The sequence below is a fragment of the Danio rerio genome, chromosome 17 (genome assembly GCF_052040795.2).
Source record: "Danio rerio strain M-AB ecotype USA chromosome 17, GRCz13ab, whole genome shotgun sequence".
NCBI lineage: Eukaryota > Metazoa > Chordata > Actinopteri > Cypriniformes > Danionidae > Danio > Danio rerio.
Window position 1 is genome coordinate 5,964,299 of NC_141037.1, and position 14,245 is coordinate 5,978,543.

The window sequence follows — 14,245 nt, forward strand, 5'->3', positions numbered from 1 at the left end:
GGTCCAAAATGCAGCCGCCAGATTAATAACAGAAACTAAGAAAAGAGTTCATATCTCCCCTGTCCTCGCCTCATTGCACTGGCTACCTATAAAATACAGAGTTGATTTTAAAATTCTTCTTTTCACTTATAAAACTTTGCACAATTCTGCCCCGGCCTATGTCAGTGAGCTTATTAGGCCTTATTCAGCTTGCAGACCGTTAAGATCCCATGACCAGTTTCTTTTGTCTGTCCCTCGGTCTCGCTGCAAGTCAAAAGGTGATCGAGCTTTCAGTGTTGCGGCCCCAAGGCTCTGGAACAGTCTCCCTCTGAACATCAGGATTTCTCCTTCTTTGGATGCTTTTAAATCTAACTTAAAGACTTATTTTTACTCTCTTGCCTTTGACTGATGCATGCATGTTATTTTTTATTATTTGTATTTTAGTATTACTTTTAAATATATTTCTTTGTATTTTTAATACCAGTTATTTTCAGTTTTATTGTCTAGTTTATTTTATTGTAAAGCACTTTGGATCAACTACGGTTGTGTAAAATTGTGCTCTATAAATAAAGATTGCCTTGCCTTGTTCTGTAGACAATCGAAAAACCTTTTGCTTAAAGGGGTTAATAATATTAACCTTATTTTTAAAAATGTATTTATTAAAATAATGTTTTTATTCCAGTTGAAATAAAACAAATAAGACTTTCTCCAGAAGAAAAAATATTACAGGAAATACTGTGAAACATCTCTGTTAAACTTTATTTGGGATATATTTGAAAAGATTCACAGGAGGGCTAATAACTGACTTCAACTGTACTTTAAACACCATGGCTTCATTCAAGGTGCGTCTGCGGCGGAAATGCATAGCTGACAGCCGAAGACAGACTATCCGCACGGCCGCTGGCATTAGTTTGATAAGCTGTGGTCCGGTGGCAGCGGTGGCGGCGGCGGGCCAAATAATTTATTGCGAGTTCAACTCCATCCTCATTCTGGGACACCTTTCTGGGAATGCGCTGACAAGTCAATCCTTTGGCAATGCATTACTCAAGCGCTTTATCTTACAGCTGCAGCACTCCTCTGGGTGAACAACCGTATTTTTTTTAAAGTCTACTGTCTAGTGGGAAGCTGCAGATGCATTGGAATGGACAGGATCTTTTCCATGCTGAGAGACAGCGTTTGATGCATTAGCGCTCCATTGATTCTCTGTGTGCACTTGAAGCTGTGCAGGATTTCATCGACGGATTCGTCTTGTTGATAAGTTCATGTCATTGTCGGCTTGACAAAAATGGCCAGTTGTCTTGCGGCGTTTGATGGATATGATATTCAGCGCACTTTAAATAGCATTTGCAGGTTTCAGATTTACCAGCTGTAATTTGACAGGAGTCAAGCGTGAACTGCTGATGATCAGATTTAAGATTCCTGTAGAGTTTATTCAATGATGCTGACTGATTTAAATGACCTTGAGGAGAACATTTTGTAGTTTTTTTATTACATTTTAGTTATGCATTCAGTCTCTTTTAATGCTTCAAATGAAAAAAAAATAGTTTTACACAATTCGTATTAATGCAACTGCATGAATATTACATGAAAAAAGCATAGGGGGTATTTCAGATATCATGCAGCCATTTTTTAATTAATTCACTGTGGATTTCCTGTGCTGTTTTATTCATTGACGATGCATATGCAGAATAGAATTTAATGTACTTTTTTCTTGTATATGATTCTATGATTTTGTAAGGGTTAAAATGTGTTTATATTTATATATTTTTAAATAATTAAATTATTATTTATTTATTCTTAACTTTATTGTCTGTATTCTTAAATCATTATTGATAAACAATACATTTATTTATTTATTTATTTATTTATTTATTTATTTATTTATTATGATAAACATTGTCAGGCTGTGCTTTATTTAATTATTTATTTGTTCATTCTTAATTTTATTCTTAACTTTAATATCTGTAATCTTAAATAAATATTGATAATACATTTATTTAATTATTTATTTGTTTATTTATTTATTATGAAAAACATTGTGCAGGCTGTGCTTTATTTATTTAATCATTTATTTGTTCATTCCTAATTTTATTCTTAACTTTAATATTTGTATTCTTAAATCATTATTAATAAACATTACATTAATTTATTGATTGATTGATTTTTTTATTACAAATATATTACAATAAACACTGTAGGCTGCGCTTTATTTATTTGTTTATTTAGTTTATTTAATTTTATTTATTTATCATTTATTACTAATTTATTACGATAAACATTATGCTAGCTGCACTTTATTTTTTTTTAAATAATTTATTAATTAATTAATTTATTTATTCATTCATTCATTTGTTCATAATTTTATTCTTAACTTTATTGTCTGTATTCTTAAATTATTATTGATAAACAATACATCTATATATTATTTATTTATTTATTCATTCTTAAGTTTATACTTAACTTTAATATCTGTATTCTTAAATCATTGTTGATGAACAATAAATTCATTTATTTATTTATTGATGATTCATTACTAATTTATAACAATAAACATTGTGCAGACTTTGCTTTATTGGTTTATTTCATTATTATTTATTTTATTTTATTTTTATTAATTATTTATTACTAATTTGTTACAATAAACATTTTGCAGGGTGCACTATTTATTCATTTATTCTTAATTTTATTTTTAACTTTAATATCTGTATGCTTAAATTATTATTGATAAACAATAAATTTATTTTTTTTATTATTATTATTTTTTTATTACTAATTTATAATGATAAACATTGTGCAGGCTGCACTTTATTTATTTATTTATTTATTTATTATTAATTTTATTCTAAACTTTATTATCTGTATTCTTAAATCATTATTGATAAACAATACATTTGTTATTGATTGATTGATTGATTGATTGATTGATTGATTGATTATTTGGTGATGCGGTGGCGCAGTAGGTAGTGCTTTCGCCTCACAGCAAGAAGGTTGCTGGTTCGAGCACCGGCTGGGTCAGTTGGCATTTCTGTGTTGAGTTTGCATGTTCTCCCTGTGATCGCGTGGGTTTCCTCCAGTCTACAGACATGCACTATAGGTGAATTAGGTAAGCTAAATTGTTTGACATCAACTGATTATTTTTATTTTTTCACCTATTATGTTTATTTATGTTTTATTTGAATGCTTTTGCTTGTTGATATATATATATATATATATATATATATATATATATATATATATATATATATATATATATATATATATATATATATATATATATATTTGCTTATTAATATTTAATTAATGTTTATTTTTATTTATCATTAATATTTCTTTATTAGTATCTTAGTATATGTATATGACCATCTTTTTGCCAATTTGTGTGAGAGATCCTCCAATACAGAATGAATCAAGATTACTTTAGTTCTATTACTCTACCCTAGGTATTATTTTTTCTATTGGCTCCAGAATTAATTCTCCGTGTCTTTCTGATAGATCAAATGTAAGCTATAAGTGAAAATCATCCAGCACACAGTACATTGAAACCACTTTTCTATATTGTGATGGCAAATTGTTTCGTCTCAGCTGAGCGTGTTGGTTTATTATTGCCTTGGACCGAATCCTCGGTGACAAGTGCACTTTACCTGCTCTCTATTTTTACAGCACTCAGTGAGCTGTATTGAAAGCACCTCTTTTAGAAATCTTTCTCATTTCAGGCCAAATAGATCTAATAGTGTGTGCCGAGTTTAGCAGGGATGAGAATACAGAGAGGGAAATGATGTAGGGCTGACTAACCCTCAGAAGGCAGCTTGTTATTTGTGAGATGCACCTCTGGTCATTACGCGCTGAGAGCTTGACACATGCTTTCTATTAAGGCTGGAAAATGGGCAAAGCGTGGCCCACATGCTCAGAGCATCATATCGGTGACACTTAATGAATCCCACAAATCAATAAAAGCATCGTATTTCTCAACATTGCAGCAGAGCATCATTTGTAACTGTGCAGACACTGCTGTGGGTTCAGGTGTCACGGCTTCAGAGCTCCTGTGTAAAATACAGTACAAAAATACACTGTTGTAATCCCGGGAAACTGTTGTTGGTTCCTCCTAGTGACTCAAATCTTTGATTCTGTTCACTGAGAAAGCTCAGATTGATTCTTTTGGATGTTTGCAGCACAGAATCATTGGGAATATGTGCCCAGGGCTACTTTTTTGAGAACCGAAAAATATAAGAATGGGATACACAGTAGTGGATGACATGCGAGTGCATTTTCACTCCTGTCCTGTCCCACTCATACAGAAAGAAATCCTGTCCCGTCCCACTCCCAGACAAAAATTAAAAAAATATTTCTGACCCATCCCAATCCTGCAAAATGACTTCCACTCCCATCCAGCTCCTGTTTAAAATGACTGCTCATATATATATACACACACATATATAGATTCAAATAAATAAGTATGTTAAAACACTGAACCGAAAAATGAAAAGTGCAGGTGTTTGCTCGACAAAGAGATGCTTGGCTGATTCTTTCCTGAATTTACCTTGCAAGGTTAAGCATATTTTACAAGAAGCATACGGTGTGCTATCACCTTCAGAGTTTACTCTAATGAACTATCCAACCAGTTCTGTTAATTTAATATCAACACATGTCATTACCTCTGACTTTGTGCTGCAAATAATTTTTCGCCACATCATTTTGTCTGCAGGTTTTTGCTCGCTGATGGCTTCTGGATCGTGTAGTTCTTTTTAAATTGCGTTACATTGTAGGCGTTTTTAAAGAAAACTAAATGTCGGTCCAATTTTTTTGTCATCTTCCTATTGGTTGAATACCGCTCTCTTTAATATTTAATCTTGTACCGTCCCAATCCTGTGATTAAAAGCAAAGATGACTCCCATCCCGCCACTGGATTCTCGTGGGATTCCTGAAAAAAATGTCATTCTTTAGTACACAGTACGCACTATAAGTACCTACCATGAGAGGGTGCGAATTAATGCTGCTTTATTTATTTATTTATTACATCATTTAAATTGATTTGTTCTGTAGACTATTAAATATATATAATAGTCTACACACTGTAAATGTGAATAGTATTCCTTACTATCAAAATTCTAGTGTGTTTACTTAATTTTAAGCTAATTGTTGAGTTTACTAGAAATGCATTAGTGTTGCTGACATAGTAAGGTATAAAGTTCCCATAACTAATGTAATTTGAGTAAAATTGCTTATAAGGGCTAAGCCATGCTGTTACGCATGCGTACTGGGTGGTGATTTCCCATCCCCCATCCCGAGTCACAACCAACCGCCACCCAGCACCGCCATTGAAGGACAGGATTTCATATTGAGAAGATGTACTGCTGTAAATCAAGGTAAACTTTTCGTTTTAATTACTACTTTGATTTTATTTGTATAGTATCAGTAATCTGTTTATTTCCTGCACTTTGTGAAATTGTTTGCTGTTTTGTGAACTAATTAATAGCCCATGATGTTGTGACTAAACGTTTTGACCACTGCACGTTATTTGCAATACTGTCTACTTTACTAGATAAGCTATTTTAGCTGCTTAGTCCTTTTTAATAACTTAATAATTTGTAAAGTTAGTAGTAATTTGTAAAGTGGGCGTTATGCTCTAAAAGAGCGGGCCGCGCCATTTTAAATGATGCACTGAGAGAGCAAGAGCGCGCGCAATGATCCGTTTAAATAGATGTAAAGTTAACACATAGCTGTAGGTCTACATTTTTAAAAAAAGAAAACGAAACCTATTTATCCGCATTACAAATACAGTAACGTTAGTTATCGCTGAACTTTAGTGGCGCTTGTTGTGACGAAAATATGCATGTTTTTTTTTTAAGATTACTTTTATGAGATCACCTGCAGGAAGCAGGTGAGGAGATCAGCTGTGATTCGGTCCAGCGTCAGCGAGCGGCTCAGGACCAGACCAGTCGTTTTTTTCTCCATGATCGCCGGGGCAGCAGCAGTTTTAACCCGCCGAGGCTTTTAGAACATTATAAAGCAGTTTCAGCTCAAAATGGACCCGTGAGTGTCGTAGGTAATTTAGGATTTCGATGCGATTACGATTCGTGTCACTGTATGAGGCAGATACATATTTACACATTATGCTAAAGTGTGCTTATACTAACAATCCCTATGAAACTTAAAGTTAAACTTATGAAAATGCGAGAGATATTTAATTAACTCATTTATTTGTTTTATATGCTATTTGTCTTTTCTTTATGCTGTTTTGAAGGTTTATTCCAGTGTTGCCGTTACGTTATTCAGTGTTTTGTATTGCTGTAATGACAAATAAATCTGACCAGACGCGACTGAATATGTGTGATGGATAACGTTAATGATGAAGTGGTATAACTCGTACAACCAAGCACAGAAACATCCCTTTGTTTGCTCAATATCACACAAAGGCATCAACAAGCCTTTGTTATAAGCAAACTTTCTGTAAAGAAACAGGCTTTGCCAAACCTGTTAGTTTGCATTTTTAAAGAAGGTTTCACTAATTTTTAACAATTTAGGGCAAATAAATTTGAACAATTACAAGGTTGTTTAAAATGTAGCACACCATTAGAGTATTGTGAGTGGCATATTTGGTTTGTAATATCATTATACCCTTTATTTATTTTTTATTTCAGACTACCAGTTTGTGAGCTGATATGCAGTGGAAATGTAAGTTTTGCACTTACACATCAAAGAAAACTTTTTGAACAATACCGCACAAGACATAGAACATATTCATGAATTGTTCTATTAACGTTACCTCGTCTCCATACTGAGTGTCAGGGTAATTTTAAATCGTTTAATGCATTAAAAGTACATTTAACAAAATTCTCAGCAAAGAACTGCATGATCAAGAATAGTCCGAATATTTTGTCCATTTGAATAATCATCTGAGGACTAGTTAGAAATAGGGTTGTTGTGTTGTGATACCATTAATTTATGTTACAATACTATACCAGCTGAAGTATGGTGATACCAAGTAGTATTGCAATACTGTAATTCATAACTTAAATCCATGAAATAAAGAAAAATGTCAGAAATAATATATTGCATATGTTATTATAGGCCTACTTGAATTTAAATAATTCCCTTATTGTTGAAAAAAGTATTTGCACATCTCTTCACCTAAAATGTATTCATTCCAGCAAAAAAAAATACATTAAAATAAAGATACATAAAGAAAAGAGCATTTTTCCAACAAACCTAGGCTATATGAAGTGGTCAAAAATTGTTTCCTGTTGCTATTTTGGGTTTTTCATCTATCATACTTTTTTCACACTTATTATCGGATAAGAATCCAAAGTAATTCAAAATTTCACTTTATGAGTCATTCTTTTTAATAGATTGTCACGGTTGTAGTAGCTATCATATCATATTGACAGGAACAGAAATAAACGAATTCTGATTCAAAATGAACCATCACAAAATATGCAATAGGCTACTATAAAAGGCGCAAATTCTATAGTTTTACAACCTTAGAAGGCTCCATAGACTATTAAAATACAATGATCTATTGTTGCTGAATCGTGTAAGTATTTTAGTGACTTTTTCACATGCAGCATTATGTATTGTAGGCATACTGTTAATGACAATACTACCGTTTACAAACTACAGTGGCACCGCCAGTATCTTGGAGCCATAGTATCACGATACTACCATAGTACCGGTAAACCGTGCAACCCTAGTCAGAAAGTTCAGTGTCCTTTTAAAGACATCAATTGAGACAAATATTTATTCCACTTTTAATGCGCATAAAAGTAAGGCACACCAGCAACAATGCCATGATTATATTTAATCGGGGGTTGTGTTTATTACTGTTTGGTGACAAGTATAGCTCATGCTTTTGATGACAGGCGCCGGGAGTATTTGGCAGCTTTTATTATTCAAGAACATTTAACTATGTCATGTTAAAGTGTAACATCTGTTGCTAAATGGCATTGCATTGTATCATTGCATGTGTTTCTGATTTCTGTTTTTTGTTTTAGAATTTCGCTTAGCCATGTAAATAACACTTTACGTTTTTGTGCACAACAGTGACATCCAGAAGGAAGTCATAGAGGAAACACCAGCTGATGCAAGTGCTGCAGAAGGTTTGTTTTCTTTTCAAAACTTTTTGTGATTTTGTGAATTTGTGTATTTGAATGTTATTAATGACTAATAATGTTTTGATTGGATCTTTGCAGAATTCAATCGAATATCAGGAAGAAATGTGAGATCCAGATTCTACGCTGCATTGGACACACACTGCTCGTTTGATTGAAATAAAAAAAAAAACAGGAGAAAATTGCAGAAGAAAACTAGAAGAAATTTTCAACATGTTATTTCAAAGGTATTTTTGTGACATCATCTTTGAATCATAATTTGCATTTGATTGCAATAAATTGCATTTGATGTTTTCATTGGGCTATAATGCATGTCTACCTGTCTTTACTTTTTCAAGGTCATCTGGCAGCAGTTCTCCGGGGTCTTTCAGTCCTTTAGAGGGATGAGTCTAAAGAAATTTTCAGGATGTGTTTTGTAAGTAGTATTATTGTTTCTGCTTTCTTAGACTGGAAATGAAGCAGTCATTCCAGTTTACTTCACTTATTAATAAAAATTTTCAATTTTATAAAAATAAAACAAATGCATTTAATGTAAGTATTTGAAAGTAAGAGGGATGTTATATTATGGCCTTTGGAGCAAGAGCATTGCTATGTTGCAAATACAGCAGCTTGTGCCGTCACAGGGTCAGTTAGCTTCATAGGCCAGTGAAGTAATGAATGCATTTCTTTAATTTTTAAACACACTTGTTTTGAAAAGGAGGAAGATTAGCTTGAAAAAAAAATCTTAATAAGTGTAATACCTATGTAATATGTTGAGAGAAATATAATTTCAGTTGAAAGAACCTGCTGGATTAAGATGTAAAAAGATAGTGTTAAAAGCCACAAAGTCAAAGATGCTCCGTATTATAACCAACCCTGTGAAGTCACCTGCTGTGGGATTGTAGATGGCTGCACCCTTGTTCTAAAAGCCATACTAAAACATCAATTTTCTTATTAAAAAATAGTTATTAATACATTTTTAAAAAGTGTGCTAAATAATGCAAACTTGACTCACTGCTTTAATCTAGCAAAACCAAATGCATTCATGAATCGGTTCCCAATTTATTAAGTTTTCCCTACAAAATATTTATATTGATTATGTAGCACCAATTGGTCTCTCACACATTTGCACTTGAAAATGTTTTAAAAGTACTTTTACTGCAGTTTGTTTTATTACATTACAGTGTTTCTTTAATTAAAATAAATTATTGTTCCTTTAGAATAGTATCATGTTCAAGATACTGGAATTTAGTACCAATCTCTGCTGCAATTTTAAGCAGCAAATTTCCTGCTAACATTTTAAGCACTTTTGAGCACATTTTTAAACAGCACTGTTTTGCCATTCTGTTCACATGCTTAACAGAAATGACACTCAACAATGCTCAAATGTTAGCAGGAAATGGATGTTTTTAAAATTACTATATGGATTGGTAATAAATTCCACTATCATGACAAGCCTAGTAGAAGCAGTACAGGCAAATCCATCGTGTTGGTCTACATTGAAGACGGAGCACCTTAGCAAGGCCTTCTTATAAGAAGCATTTGAATGTAAAATGTACTATAAACACAAATAGTCATGCTAATAAGCAACTAGTTAATAGGGTAATTGGTTCCTACTAAAGTGTTACTAAATTAAGCACAAGAAATTGTATTTTTTTCACCTCTGCTTTTGGTCTCTTGGCCAATACAGGCTTTATTAGTGCCATTTAGAATATCAAACTTTACTTATTTTTCTTTCTCTATTCATAGGATGTAATTGTAGAGTCGGACTTCAGTGCAGAAGATGTTGGCCTGCTGACTGTCGTGTGTGAAGATGTCTAAAGAACCTCATTATGGATGCAATGTGGGCCTTTATACTGGAAGGAAAAGTGGTTATGGACTTTGCCACATGCAGTATGTCTCTTTTTTTGCTTTGATTTACACACGGAATTCGGACTACCCAAAGACTTTGAGCAATGAATTTGAATTTGTTCAACGTGTGTTGCTTTTGCTGGGAGGGAAGCGTAATGTGTTTTATTCGGCGAGTGCCTATATACTGCTGTGCTTTATGTTTAAAGGTTCAGGTATAATGGCATGTTTAATTACAAAGTGTTGCTTTTTAACATGTTGCTGTTTGCAGTGTTACATTTAGGACTGCAGCATTTTGGTGTTTAAAACACTTTTTTTTTTTTTTTTACCAAAAAAGTGTATTGTGATTTATAGGGTTGTCAAAAGTATTGAGTTTGGTACCAATCGGTACTGAAATAAATAAAAAAAAAGTCCATCCATTTCCCACTAACATTGCAAGAACTGATTGGCCATTGTGTTCACATGCTCAGTAGATATGACTGATTGGCTTTGAAGGTCATTATTTTTACCACACTTCACCACTGTTCACCAGGTGCAAAGATACAAAGACACTGGATAACTTCAAAGCACTGTCGATCAGTCGATACATCACCAGATAGCTTATATGTTAGCTTCTAAACAAATCAGCTATCGACATGGCTTTGAAACACTTCAGTGTCTGTGTAACTTTGTTTGGACTCAGTGAAAAATGGTAAACCTATGACAGTCACAGCCAATCACAGTCATTTCTGTTGAGCATGTGAACACAGTGGCCAATCAATGGTGTTTAAGAACGAGCTCAGTAGCACTCAAATGCTGGTGGAAAATGGATATTTTTAATATTTCAGTATTGATTGATACCAAACTCAATACTTTTGACCACACTAATGTGATATTTTCTGTAGGAAAATCTAAACTACACAGTCTAACAAATTAGCTTTAAAGCTTAATATCTGTTCCTCTGTGAGTGTCTATATGCTGCCATGTTTAAGGTGCTGGTGCAATGGCATGTTTAATTACACTAATTCAAGTATCTTTTTTCCAAGTGTCAAGTATTTAAAGTTTTTTTGATAGATTTTCAAACCTTTTCGAAAACTTGTGTTTTAGGGTTGAACATGTTTATTATATTTTTTGTCTGTATTGCTGTTTACAGTATATTACAGCACTTTACAACAGGTTTTTACAAAACTGTATTGTGTACAAGTGTATTGTGATACTAAAATATCACAAGTGTATTGTGAAATTCTGCTAATTTTGTCAAATAAAATGTTTACATTTAAGACCTGCATAATGTCATTACTTGTAGGTTGAACTACATATTTTATGTTCAGTTTAATTGAAGAAAATGTGGAAACCGATTGCACGTAGTTTCTTTAGTTGACATTACTTAAAATGGTGGATTAAAACAATGTTGAGACTACTAGCATTCAAGATGTTAACTGAACATGGTAGAACAGTATTAGTTAAATAGAGTTATTAAAGTAATCTTACTATAAAACCCTAAGTAAGATTACTAAATAATGACAAGTATGTTAACTAGAATTTTCTATTAAACTTACTTAATTTTTAACAGTTAGTTTACTTTATAAGTTTTAGTTTTCTTACTTCAAGGCAATAATTAAACTTAACTTAAGATTTCCTTGTAAGTTTATATTGCAAAAATAAGGCAATCGGTTTCCAAACTTTTTTTAAGTAAACTGAACATGTTAGAATTTACAGTGCAGAACAAACCATCATTATATAATGACTTGCCTATAATTCCCCTAACTTGCCAAATGAACCTAGTTAAGCCTTTAAATGTCACTGTAAGCTGAATACTAGTATCCTGAAAAATATCTAGTCAAATAAGTGCTGTCATCATGACAAAGATAAATGAAATCATATATTAGAAAGGAGTTATTAAAACTATCATGTTTAGAAATGTGCTGTACAAATCCTCTTTCCAGAAAAAAAAAATAAAACATACAGAGGGGCCTAGTTATTCAGGAGAGCTATAATTCTGACTTCAAATGCAGTTAAAGCAGTAAAAGATAATGTATCCCTAGGCACATTTTCCCAATGAGCCTGTGTTAGATGTGTTCATTCATAAGAAATTACTCTTTCATGACCTTCTACAAACACCAAACAGGCATTGTGAGGTGTGCGTGCACGACTACACAGTCTTAAACTGACTGCAGAAGGTGTTTACTTGAAGACAAACCCACAGAGAGCGAAGCAGCCAAGCTTCCCGTGCGAGTACGCGGCGGGTGAGCAGAGCCAAGGTGCTCATCAACCCAGGCGGACCCGAGACTGCAGTTTGGAGCCTACAGAGTCTGGCAGCGGAAACTGATGGCCAGAAAAATCCTCTCTCCACTCCACCGGTCACTTCAACTGCAGTCGGACATGAGCAAGCGGAGAGGTCGTGGATAAAGTAGAAGGGGCAGTTCAGCTCCCGCCACCGGGATGATTGCTCTCTCTGAGGGGAATGTTTGTCGGCCGGCAGTTCTGCTCTCTGTCAGCGTGTAAATGCCCTCTGCATGGCGAGTTTACTGTCCAACACTCCACAAAAGAGAGGGAGAGAAAAAAAGAAAGGGAGGCTTGGCTGTGGGCTGATGTTGGTCTATCATGCAAATATTGATACGCATAAAATCTTGTGCACATCGTAGATTGTGGCTTTCAACGGCCATTTATGCCCCCCCTCTTCCATCAGCCTGTAACTGACGTCAAAAATACAATGCGATTTGGCCCACCACATTTGCAAACCCAGGTTCATTTTGAAAACGTAGGCCTGTGGCCATTTCTGAAGAGCGCAAAATACGTCTTGGAAAGTACGTTTTTTTTTTTTCGCGAATCCATTAGAGGTCCCTGTGTGCGCTTTTTCATATTTCAAATTACTCTCGCGATTGCCGTTCGCAATATGGAGCTGTAATGCACTTAAACACACTGCCTTTAGCTGTGTGTTTATCCAACACAATCTCACTGCAATTCGTAACTTTTTCATTTAGTGGCTAATTCGTATGATTTCGTACGATCTAATTCGTACAATTTAGTATGATTTGCTCATCACCCAATGACTGTTGGGATTAGGGGTGGGGTTAGGTGCCACGCCTCCTTTTTAAAAATCGCACATTTTTGTATGACTAAACTCGTACGAATTAGCCACTAAACTGACAAAACGTAAAATACTTACGTTTCCTCGTGAGATCAGGCTGGTTTATCTGAACATAATGTTCATCAGCCAAGCAGAATCAAGCCTTAAACAACCCCATACATAGTTTAATGCATTAGAAAAGGGATAAATAAAGGCCTAATTTGGAAATATGTGCCTCATTTTATATTTTATATTTTGCAAAATATAAAATACGTTGCTCCAGGTACATTCAATTGCACGTTTCAGATGACAAATCCACTAGAGGGCACTGTCTACATATTTGCGAGTCTGAAATAAATAAAGTGCATTGCAACTACAGGTGTGAACCTACACTGGTCTCACGGTTTGGTTTGATTACGATTATCATGCCATCGATTCGGTTCAATTCGATATCACGGTGCATTTGTAACCGTCCTCTTTTTTGCTCTGCGTTGTGTGGTAAATGACGAGAGGACACCATTTTGAGTCTGCACAGAGAATGTTATTGTGATTTAGACAGATCGGCAGCTTCAGCTCATAGCATCAAATACACACTTCCTAGTTCGAGGTAAAGGTGGAAAAGCAAAGGAAGGTGAATGAAAGATGGAGGAAACGAGCGAGAGGCGCCACGATAGGACGCAAGACAGGAAAGGGAAATAGAAACTAGCTCGCATATGAACTGTGACAATCCACATATTGCATCATCAAAATAAAAATCACAAATGCATACCTGCACAGAGAATGTTATTGTGATTTAGACAGATCGGCAGCTTCAGCTCATAGCATCAAATACACACTGTCAACAAAAATAACATTCTACAATATAACAAATTGTTTTTACATCTGTAAATACAACAAATTATTAAAATTAAACGTAAATATGTATTTGTGTGTGTTAATTATGACCAGTGCCAAGTTCAAAATGGAACAGGTAGAGGATACCTCCTTAGTTCAAGGTAAAGGTGGAAAAGACCGCTCAAACAATAGTGCAACAGGTATGGCTGCTTGGACTATACCACCTTGACGTTAACCAAAGGGGGGAGAAGAGGTGAAACCACTGTCGCTTTGCTGACTTTTTTTACATTTATATTGTGAACACAAAACAATTTTAAAGGAACAGTAAGTAAACAGGAGGAAAATATAATGAAATCAATATGCCTGAAATAATCATGTTACACATTGACGATGCTTTCCATACACAATTTTATTAATTTATTTATATTAATTGTATTAAAATGGATAAATG

At 34.1% G+C, this 14,245-nt stretch overlaps 1 long non-coding RNA gene across 2 annotated transcripts; it reads left to right on the forward strand.

Annotated features, from left to right (window-relative positions):
• The first annotated feature begins 5,293 nt into the window (after positions 1 to 5,293).
• Positions 5,294 to 11,170, forward strand: LOC147839889 (uncharacterized). 2 transcript variants are annotated; one of them, XR_015512976.1, is made up of 6 exons: positions 5,294 to 5,342; positions 6,618 to 6,651; positions 8,017 to 8,072; positions 8,166 to 8,311; positions 8,423 to 8,499; positions 9,813 to 11,170. It is a non-coding gene; the product is annotated as an uncharacterized LOC147839889 (long non-coding RNA). The 2 variants fall into 2 exon arrangements; XR_015512977.2 differs by lacking the exon at positions 5,294 to 5,342 and adding an exon at positions 5,826 to 6,009.
• The last annotated feature ends 3,075 nt before the right edge of the window (positions 11,171 to 14,245 follow it).